Source organism: Eriocheir sinensis, chromosome 64 (assembly GCF_024679095.1).
Source record: "Eriocheir sinensis breed Jianghai 21 chromosome 64, ASM2467909v1, whole genome shotgun sequence".
Lineage (NCBI taxonomy): Eukaryota > Metazoa > Arthropoda > Malacostraca > Decapoda > Varunidae > Eriocheir > Eriocheir sinensis.
In genome coordinates, this window is record NC_066572.1 from 2,773,835 (window position 1) to 2,784,831 (window position 10,997).

The window sequence follows — 10,997 nt, forward strand, 5'->3', positions numbered from 1 at the left end:
AGATAGATAGATAGACAGACAGGTAAATTGACAATCACTAACAACCTAAGATCAATACCCGGGCTGCCTTATATAACAACGTGACAACCGGGGCGAGGAGAGTTTATCGGAGTCTGGGTTAAAATGACCGAGTTTTCTATAGTACGTGTAGAAGAAGAAAACGGGACAAGAATAAATGGGAGAAGGAAGGGGAAACAAAAAGAAAGAGAGAAAGAAGAAAATGAAGGAAAAAGGAGGAGAAGGAGGAGGAGGAGGAGGAGGAGGAGACGTAGATAGATAGACAGATAGAGATTGAACAGGAAAAGAAGAAATTGGAGGAGGAGGAAGATGAGACAGGAAGAAAGAGAGAAAGAAGAAGAAAATGAAGAAGGAGGAGGAGGAGGAGGAGAGCTAGATAGAGAGAGAGAGACAGAGAGAGAGATTGATATTAAGTAAAAGAATGAGGGAGAGAGAAAATGAAGGGAGGAGAGAGAAGAGGAGAGAAGAAGAGAGGGTAGGTGAAGAAAGGGGAGGAGAGGAGAGGAAAAGAAAGGAGAGGAAAGAAGAAGAGAAGAGAGGTGAGGAAAGGATAGGAGAGAAGAGGAAAAGAAAGGAGAGGAAAAGAGAAGAGATAAGGGAAGTTAAGTTTATCAGAGTCTGGGTTAAAAATGACCGAGTTTTCTACAATGGATGGCGAGAGATACTGCCTTACGATATCATGATGCAATGTTGATGACGCAATGCTTATGAAATAACTTTGAAGATGCCCTAAACTTAACCTAACCAAACCTAACCTAACAAAACCACAAACAGTTACCATATATACGTCTTGACTCAGAAAAAACTCATCTATGCTTCCTTACTAATGAGACTTTCTATATAACAAAGTGAGGTCATTCTTTGTTGATTTAGACCTGAAGTTTCTGGCTATCGTGTGTTAACCTAACCTAACAAAACCCCAAACAGTTACCACACGTCTTGACTCAGAAAACTCATCTAATCTTCCTTACTAATGAGACTTTCTATACAACAAAGTGAGGTCATTCTTTGTTGATTTATACCAAAAGTTGTTGGCTATCATGTGTTTGAAAATTCCCTAAACTTAACCTAACCTAACAAAACCCCAAACAGTCACTATAGGTCTTGACTCAGAAAAACTCATCTAATCTTCCTTACTAATGAGACTTTCTATACAACAAAGTGTGGTCATTCTTTGTTAATTTATGCTATAGGTTTCTGGATATCATGTGTTTGAAAATTACCTAAACCTAACCTAACCTAACAAAACCCCAAACAGTCACTATAGGTCTTGACTCAGAAAACTCATCTAATCTTCCTTACTAATGAGACTTTCTATACAACAAAGTGAGGCCATTCTTTGTTGATTTATACCATAAGTTGTTGGCTATCATGTGTTTGAAAATTCCCTAAACTTAACCTAACCTAACCTAACAAAACCCCAAACAGTCACTATAGGTCTTGACTCAGAAAACTCATCTATGCTTCCTTACTAATGAGACTTTCATTACAACAAAGTGAGGTCATTCTTTGTTGATTTATGCTATAGGTTTCTGGATATCATGTGTTTGAAAATTCAATAAACTTAACCTAACCTAACAAGACCCGTTTCCATACGTCTTGACTCAGAAAAAAATCATATATGCTTCCTTATTAATGAGACTTTCTATATGATAAAGTGAGGTCATTCTTTGTTGATTTATACCATAAGGCGTTGGCTGGCATGTATTTGAAAATCCCCTAAACTTAACCAAACAAAACCCCAAACAGTCACTATACGTCTTGACTCGGAAAACTCATCTATGTTTCCTAATTAATGAGACTTTCTATACAACAAAGTGAGGTCATTCTTTGTTGATTTATGCCATAAGGTGCTGGCTATCATGTGTTTGAAAATTCCCTAAACTTAACCTAACCTAACAAAACCCCAAACAGTTACCATACGTCTTGACTCAGAAAAAAATCATATATGCTTCCTTATTAATGAGACTTTCTATATGACAAAGTGAGGTCATTCTTTGTTGATTTATACCACAAGGTGTTGGCTGGCATGTATTTCAAAATCCCCTAAACTTAACCAAACAAAACCCCAAACAGTCACTACACGTCTTGACTCGGAAAACTCATCTATGTTTCCTTATTAATGAGACTTTCTATACAACAAAGTGAGGTCATTCTTTGTTGATTTATGCCATAAGGTGCTGGCTATCATGTGTTTGAAAATTCCCTAAACTTAACCTAACCTAACAAAACCCCAAACAGTCACTATACGTCTTGACTCAGAAAACTCATATATGCTTCCTTACTAATGAGACTTTCTATGTAACAAAGTGAGGTCATTCTTTGTTAATTTATGCTATAGGTTGCTGACTATCTTGTGTTTAAAGATATCCTAACCTTAATATTTTTTTTAAAGTTTATGCTGAAATTATAACATTTTCTTTGATGTGAGTTCAATTACTTTGGATTCGTAACGACTAAAATGAATTAACAGTTTATTCATCATGTTTTCCTATTTCCACCTTTATGTCAGTAAATATAACGAACGAAATATACAAATAAGAAAAAAAACAAAAGAAATTTGTAGTCATAGTTACCCCGGGCAGGCATTCTTGATCCATTTTCTTTTCCATATACGAGACAAAAGAAAACGGGCATGGTATGGGGGACTTAGAGAAAAGATGAGGAAGAAAATACTAGATAGACTTATCTTGAACTGAGAAAGAAAGAAAAATAAGAAAAGACTAAAAAATTGACAGAAAGAGACAGATAGAAAAATATAAACATGAAAATACATACATACATATAGACAGACAGACAGACAGAAACACATTATTGAACAGAGAGAAAGAAAAGAAAAAAATAACAGACGAAGAAATTAAGAGAAACAGACAAAACAGAGAGGAAGAAAAGGGAAAACAGACAGACAGACAGATGATGAAAGAGAGATTGAGAGAAATACAAATAAAAAACAAACAAATAAATAAATAAAGAGATAATATTGATAAATGAGAGACATATAGACAGACAGACAGACAGAGACACCATAACAGACATAATGAAAGAGAAAGATTAACCAAAAATAAAGACAAAATAATAAATAAAATATAAAAAAAGAAAGATAGAGAGAAAGTTAACAGACAAACAGACTTGTGGGACGAAGAAGGAAAAGAAGAGAAGTGAAAAGAAGAGAAAATGGGGAGAGAGAGAAAGGAAAGGAAAAGAAGAAGGAAGGAAAAGAGAAAAAGAAGAATGAAGAGGAAGGAAAATTTAGACGAGATAAAGAAGGAAGGAAAGAAATGGAGAGAAAAATAAAGGAGAGAGAGAGAGAGAGAGAGAGAGAGAGAGAGAGAGAGAGAGAGAGAGAGAGAGAGAGAGAGAGAGAGAGAGAGAGAGAGAGAGAGAGAGAGAGAGAGAGAGAGAGAGAGAGAGAGAGAGAGAGAGAGAGAGAGAGAACAAGGACTTAAGAGAGGAAATGGAGGAAAAATGGAGAGAGAGAGAGAGAGAGAGAGAGAGAGAGAGAGAGAGAGAGAGAGAGAGAGAGAGAGAGAGAGAGAGAGAGAGAGAGAGAGAGAGAGAGGAAAATGGAGAGAGAGAGAGAGAGAGAGAGAGAGAGAGAGAGAGAGAGAGAGAGAGAGAGAGAGAGAGAGAGAGAGAGAGAGAGAGAGAGAGAGAGAGAGAGAGAGAGAGAGAGAGAGAGAGAGAGAACAAGGACTTAAGAGAGGAAATGGAGGAAAAAGGGAGTAAGAGAGAGAGAGAGAGAGAGAGAGAGAGAGAGAGAGAGAGAGAGAGAGAGAGAGAGAGAGAGAGAGAGAGAGAGAGAGAGAGAGAGAGAGAGAGAGAGAGAGAGAGAGAGAGAGAGAGAAACAATTTAAAAAGTTCTCGAGAGCGGTCTTTTAAAAGCGTCGAAACTCACGGAAAAGAAAAAAAAAAGAAAAAAGGAAAAAAGAAAGAGAAGAAAATAAAGAAAATAAAAAAAACGAAAAAATGAAGAAAATTAAAAAAGCGAAATAGGAATAGAAGAAGAAAAAGAGTAAAAGAAGAGAGGAAAAGGAGAAGAAATAACGTAAAAGAGAAAAGATTAGAAAGAAAAGAAATTGATGAATAGAAGAAAAGAAGAAAAGAAGAAGAAAATGAAGAAAAAACAAGAAAAAGATGATGAAGAGGAAAAGAAGAAGAAAATGAAGAAAAGGAAATTGGAAGTGAAAACAGAAACTGGAAAAGGAGAAAGAAAAAAGGAAGAAAGAAGAAAAGGAAGAAAGAATGAAGAGGAAGGAAAATGAAAAGTAGACAAGGAGGAAAAAAAGGAAAAGAAAAAAAATACAACTGAATAAAGACAAAGAATGAAGGAAAATAAGGAAAAAATAAAGAAAAGAGGAAGAAAAGGAAGAAAGAAAAATGGAAAATAAAAGGAAAAAGAAGGAAAGGAAGGAAAAGAAAGGAAAAGAAGAGGAGGAAAGAAATTGAGAAGAGAAAAATGGAAAGGAGAAAAAAAAAGTTAGGTGATTAAATTTAACGAAGGGGAAGGAAGGAAAGAAGAGGAGGAGGAGGAGGAGGAAGAAGAAGAAGAAGAAGAAGAAGAAGAAGAAGAGGAAGACAAAGGACAAGAAGAAGAAGAGGAAGAAGAAGAAGAAGAAGAAGAAGAGGAAGAAGAAGACAAAGAAGAAGAAGAAAAGGATGAAGAAGAAGAAGACAAAGGAGAAGAAGAGGAAGACGAAGACAAAGGAGAAGAAGAACAAGAGGAAGAAGAAGAAGAGGAAGAAGAAGACAAAGGAGAAGAGGAAGACGAAGACAAAGGAGAAGAAGAACAAGAGGAAGAAGAAGAAGAGGAAGAAGAAGACAAAGAAAAAAAAGAAGAAGAAGAAGAAGAAGAGGAAGAAGAAGAAGAAAGAGATGCAAGGGAAAACGAAGAAAAAGAAGAAGAAAAACAATGAAGAAAAAAAACACTAGAAAAAAAGAAAAAGAGGATGAAGAAGAAAAAGAAGAAAAAGAAAAGTTAAAACAAATTCCTCTTACTTTTCCTCTTCCTTTTTCTCTTTCTTTATCTTTTTCTATTCAAAGAGGAAAGAGTTTTGGATCTTTTCTTCTCTCTCTTCATGAGGTCAAGGAGAGAGAGAGAGAGAGAGAGAGAGAGAGAGAGAGAGAGAGAGAGAGAGAGAGAGAGAGAGAGAGAGAGAGAGAGAGAGAGAGAGAGAGAGAGAGAGAGAGATTGATTTCCCTATATTTTTCTCTCCCTTAAAAATACCAGGGAGAGAGAATGGAGGTTTTAATGGTCAACTGATCTGTTACATGAGAAGGAGGAGGAGGAGGAGGAGGAGGAGGAGGAGGAGGAAGAGGAGGAGGAGGAGGAGGTAACGGGCAATGAGATTCTTGAAGGAGTTGATCGATTTTTTCACTAATATTTTTTCGTGGGAAGTTTGTTGCTGTGAAGGATAAAAAAAAAACTAAAAATTAAAGAAAAAAATTATAGAAGACTTGAAATAGGAATGTGAACGGATAATGAAGAATGGGAATAAAGAAGAGGAAGAAAAAGAAGAAAATGAGAATGGAGGGAAGAGGGGAGGGGAGAGAAAGAGGGAGGGAGAGGATATAAGGAAGGAGAAGGAAGAGATAAGAGAGAGAGAGAGAGAGAGGGAGAGAAAGGAAGAGAGAGAAGGAAGAAGAAAGGAAGGAAGGAAGGAAGGAAGGGGAGAGGAAAGGAGTTAAGAAGAGGGAGAGAGGGAGGAAGGGAGATAAAGGAGAGAAGGAACGAAGGAAGGAAGGAAGGAAGGAAGAAAGGGAAATAAAGGAAGAGAGAGAAAGAAGGAAGGAAGAAGAGGAGAAAGGAAGGAAGAAGAGAAGAAAGGAAGGAAAGAAGGAAGGAAGGAAGGAGGAGAGGAAAGGAAGGAAGAGAAAGAAGGAAGAGGAAGAAGAATGAAAAAAAGAGAAAAAAATAGGACAAGGAGGAATGAAGACAAAATAAAGAGAGAAGAAAAAATACAGAAAAGAAAGAAAACAAAATAAAGAATGAAAAGAGAAGAAAAAAAAGAGAGGAAGAAGAAAAAAAGAAATTAACCAAACACTCAAAAAATAAATAAAAAGTTCTAAAAAATGAGAAAAAAAAATAAATAAATAAAAAATAAAAAAAAACTCCCAGCTTGCATTGTCTGACCGGTGTTTGGAAGAGGAGGAGGAGGAGGAGGAGGAGGAGGAGGAAGAGGAGGAGGAAGAGGAGGAGGGAAAATACTAATACTACGAATAAGAATAAGATAAAAGAAAAGAAGAAAAGATTAAGTAAGAAAAAAGAAGAAGAGAAAGAAGAAGAAAAGAAGAAGGAAGAAGAGAAGGAGAAAGGAAGAGGAGAGGAAGGAGGGGAAGGAAGGGAGGGAGGGACGGAAAGTGGAGGAAAGAAGGGAGAAAGAAGAGAGAAAGGGAGAGAAGAAGGAAGAAGAGAGGGAGAAAGGAAGGGGAGAAGAAGGAGGGGAAGTGGAGGAAAGAAGGGAGAAAGAAGAGAGAAAGGAGAAGAGAGAGAGAGAGAAAGGGAGAGAAGAAGGAAGAAGAGAGGGAGAAAGGAAGAGGAGAGGAAGGAGGAAAAGGAAGGGAGGGAGGGAAGGAAAAATGGAGGAAAAAAGGGAGGAAGGAGAGAAGAGGGAGAAGGAAAGGAAGGGAGAACAGAAGAAGAAAAAGAAAATAAGATTAGGAATAAGAGGAAGAAGAAAAAGGAGAAGAAAAAGAAAATATGAGAAAAGAAGAAAAGGAAGAAAAGAAAATCACATATAAAAAGGAAAATAAAAAGAAAAAAAAAGAAAAATGAAAACATGAAAAATGAAAACAAACAGCGAGGAGGGATTAAACACACACACACACACACACACACACACACACACACACACACACGAAGGTTCTTAATTAAGGTAACTCCCTCCCAGAGATTTTACCTGGGAAAGAATGTGTGCTCTCTCTCTCTCTCTCTCTCTCTCTCTCTCTCTCTCTCTTTTATTTTCCTCTTTTTTGTTATTCTTTTCTTTATTTTCTTCCCTTTTTATCTTGTCTCAATTTCCTTCCTCTTCTTCTGTACAACGAACCTAAAGAAACACATATTTGACAAGGCTTTCGTAGGAGTTGTGGGCATTTCCAGGGGTAGTTTTATGACCCTGGTGGTAGTTTGACCCTTCCTCTGTACCGTGAACCTAAAGAAACACATATTTGACAAGGCTTTCGTAGGAGTTTTGGGCATTTCCAGGGGTAGTTTTATGACCCTGGTGGTAGTGTGACCCTTCCTCTGTACCGTGAACCTAAAGAAACACACATTTGACAAGGCTTTCGTAGGAGTTTGGGGCATTTCCAGGAGTAGTTTCATGACCCTGGTGGTAGTGTGACCCTTCCTCTGTACCATGAACCTAGAGAAACACAGATTTGAATAGGCATTCATAGGAGTTGTGGGCATTTCCAGGAGTAGTTTTATGGACCTGGTGGTAGTTTGACCCTTCCTCTGTACCGTGAACCTAAAGAAACACATACTTGACTAGGCTTTCATAGGAGTTGTGGGCATTTCCAGGAGTAGTTTTATGACCCTGGTGGTAGTCTGACCCTTCCTCTGTACCGTGAACCTAAAGAAACATATTTGACAAGGCTTTCATAGGAGTTGTGGGCATTTCCAGGGGTAGTTTTATGACCCTGGTGGTAGTGTGACCCTTCCTCTGTACCGTGAACCTAAAGAAACACATATTTGACAAGGCTTTCATAGGAGTTTGGGTCATTTCCAGAAGTTTTATGACCCTGGTTGTAGTTTGACCCTTCCTCTGTACCGTGAACCTAAAGAAACACATATTTGACAAGGCTTTCATAGGAGTTTGGGGCATTTCCAGGAGTAGTTTCATGACCCTGGTGGTAGTTTGACCCTTCCTCTGTACCGTGAACCTAAAGAAACACATACTTGACAAGGCTTTCATAGGAGTTGTGGGCATTTCCAGGGGTAGTTTTATGACCCTGGTGGTAGTTTGACCCTTCCTCTGTACCATGAACCTAAAGAAACACATATTTGACTAGGCTTTCTTAGGAGTTGTGGGCATTTCCAGGAGTAGTTTTATGGACCTGGTGGTAGTTTGACCCTTCCTCTGTACCGTGAACCTAAAGAAACACATACTTGACAAGGCTTTCGTAGGAGTTTTGGGCATTTCCAGGGGTAGTTGTATGACCCTGGTGGTAGTGTGACCCTTCCTCTGTACCATGAACCTAAAGAAACACATATTTGACAAGGCTTTCATAGGAGTTTTGGGCATTTCCAGGGGTAGTTGTATGACCCTGGTGGTAGTGTGACCCTTCCTCTGGACCATGAACCTAAAGAAACACATATTTGACAAGGCTTTCATAGGAGTTTTGGGCATTTCCAGGGGTAGTTTTATGACCCTGGTGGTAGTGTGACCCTTCCTCTGTACCATGAACCTAAAGAAACACACATTTGATTAGGCTTTCGTAGGAGTTGTGGGCATTTCCAGGAGTAGTTTCAAGACCCTGGTGGTAGTTTGACCCTTCCTCTGTACCATGAACCTAAAGAAACACATATTTGACAAGGCTTTCGTAAGAGTTGTGGGCATTTCCAGGGGTAGTTTCATGACCCTGGTGGTAGTGTGACCCTTCCTCTGTACCGTGAACCTAAAGAAACACATACTTGACAAGGCTTTCGTAGGAGTTGTAGGCATTTCCAGGAGTAGTTTTATGGCCCTGGTGGTAGTGTGACCCTTCTTCTGTACCGTGAACCTAAAGAAACACACATTTGACTAGGCATTCATAGGAGTTGTGGGCATTTCCAGGAGTAGTTTTATGGACCTGGTGGTAGTTTGACCCTTCCTCTGTAGTCTGTACCATGAACCTAAAGAAACATATTTGACAAGGCTTTCATAGGAGTTTGGGGCATTTCCAGGGGTAGTTTTATGACCCTGGTGGTAGTGTGACCCTTCTTCTGTACCGTGAACCTAAAGAAACACATATTTGACAAGGCTTTCATAGGAGTTTGGGGCATTTCCAGGAGTAGTTTTATGACCCTGGTGGTAGTTTGACCCTTCCTCTGTACCGTGAACCTAAAGAAACACATACTTGACAAGGCTTTTGTACGAGTTGTGGGCATTTCCAGGAGTAGTTTCATGACCCTGGTGGTAGTGTGACCCTTCCTCTGTACCATGAACCTAAAGAAACACTCATTAGAACCCGACTGACCCGCTCTTTGACCTTTAGAAACAGCTGATGTGGGACGCGAAAGCCTTATAACACCGAGCCATGTCTCACACCCACATAGCAAGACAGGGAACAAGCCAGTCTTTGCCCGCCTGAACAGACATCGATAACGCTATGTACTTGTGCTGAGCGAGTTCATAATACCGCGGGCCAGGCCACTCGAAATATAGTAGTAGTAGTAGTAGTAGTAGTAGTAGTAGTAGTAGTATAAGTAGTAGTAGTAGTAGTAGTAGTAGTAATAGTTAAATATGGTAGATAAATGAGAGCTGGAGAGATAGATAAGAGAGATAGATAGAGATAGATAGATAGATAGAGAGAGAGAGAGAGAGAGAGAGAGAGAGAGAGAGAGAGAGAGAGAGAGAGAGAGAGAGAGAGAGAGAGAGAGAGAGAGAGAGAGAGAGAGAGAAAGCTTTGTACGCTTAATAACCTTGCATCTCTCTCTCTCTCTCTCTCTCTCTGCACACACACACACACACACCCACACACACACACACAGATAGAGGAAGGTGATCAATACAGAACTTCCCGAACGGCCGAAGAGGAGGAGGAGGAGGAGGAGGAGGAGGAGGTGGAGGAGGAGGAGGAGAATGGGATAGAAAGCAGAGCAGTAGGGTGCGAAAGATGATATGTAGGAAAGGAAGAGGAAGGAGGAGGAGGAGGAGGAGGAGGAGGAGGAGGAGGAGAAGGAGGAGGAGGAGGAGGAGGAGGAGGAGGATTTCGTATGTGGCTTCTTCCATCATAGGCGTAGTTGTTAAAAGGAGGAGGAGGAAGAAGAGGAGGAGGAGGAGGAGGAGGAGGAGGAGGAGGAGGAGGAGGAGGAGGAAAAAGATGAAAAGGCAAAATAATGATAATAATAATGAGAGAGAGAGAGAGAGAGAGAGAGAGAGAGAGAGAGAGAGAGAGAGAGAGAGAGAGAGAGAGAGAGAGAGAGAGAGAGAGAGAGAGAGAGAGAGAGAGAGAGAGAGAGAGAGAGAGAGAGAGAGAGAGAGAGAGAGAGAGAGAGAGAGAGAGACACAGAGAGAGAGAGAGAGAGAGAGAGAGAGAGAGAGAGAGAGAGAGAGAGAGAGAGAGAGAGAGAGAGGGAGAGAGAGAGAGAGAGGGAGGGAGGGAGGGAGGCTAAGGATTAATAATGGGGAGAAAGAGAGGGAGGGAGGGAGGGAAGGGAGGGAAGAAGGAAAGAAGGAAAGAAAGAAGGAAGGAAGGAAAGTAGAGGAGGTAGAGAGGGAAGAGAAGAGAGGAGAGATAGAAGGAAGAGGAGGAAGAGGAGGAGGAAGGAAGGAAGAGGAAGGAAAATATGAGAAGGAGGAAACAGAAGGAAGGGAGAGAGAAAACATGATGGAGGGAGGAAAAATGGAGGAGAAGGAGGAAGGGAAAGAAAATGAGGAGGAAAAGGAGGAAAAAAAGGGAGAGAAAAATGAAGAGGAAAATTTTAAGGGAGAGAAAATGAGAAAGGGAGAGAAAAGGGAGAGAAAATAAAGAGGAAAATTTTAAGGGAGAGAAAAGGAGGAGAAAAGTGAGAGAAAAATGAAGAGAAAAATTTTAAGGGAGATAAAATGAGAAAAAGGGAGAGAAAAGAAAAGGGAGGAAAATTTTAAGGGAGAGAAAATGGGAAAGGGAGATAAAAGGAGGAGAAAAGGGAGAGAAAAATGAAAAGAGGAAAATTTTATGGGAGAGAAAATGAGAAAAAGGGAAGAGAAAAGGGAGAAAATAAAGAGAGGAAAATTTTAAGGGAGAGAAAATGAAAAAGGGAGAGAAAAGAAGGGAAAAAGGGAGATAAAATAAAGAGA

At 39.7% G+C, this 10,997-nt stretch overlaps 1 long non-coding RNA gene across 1 annotated transcript; it reads right to left on the reverse strand.

Moving 5' to 3' along the window:
- Positions 1 to 7,060: 7,060 nt before the first annotated feature.
- LOC126987065 (uncharacterized) lies at positions 7,061 to 9,181 on the reverse strand. The gene is made up of 3 exons (XR_007740143.1): positions 8,952 to 9,181; positions 7,897 to 8,001; positions 7,061 to 7,166 (listed from the first exon to the last, which is right to left on the reverse strand). It is a non-coding gene; the product is annotated as an uncharacterized LOC126987065 (long non-coding RNA).
- Between the last annotated feature and the right edge of the window lie 1,816 nt (positions 9,182 to 10,997).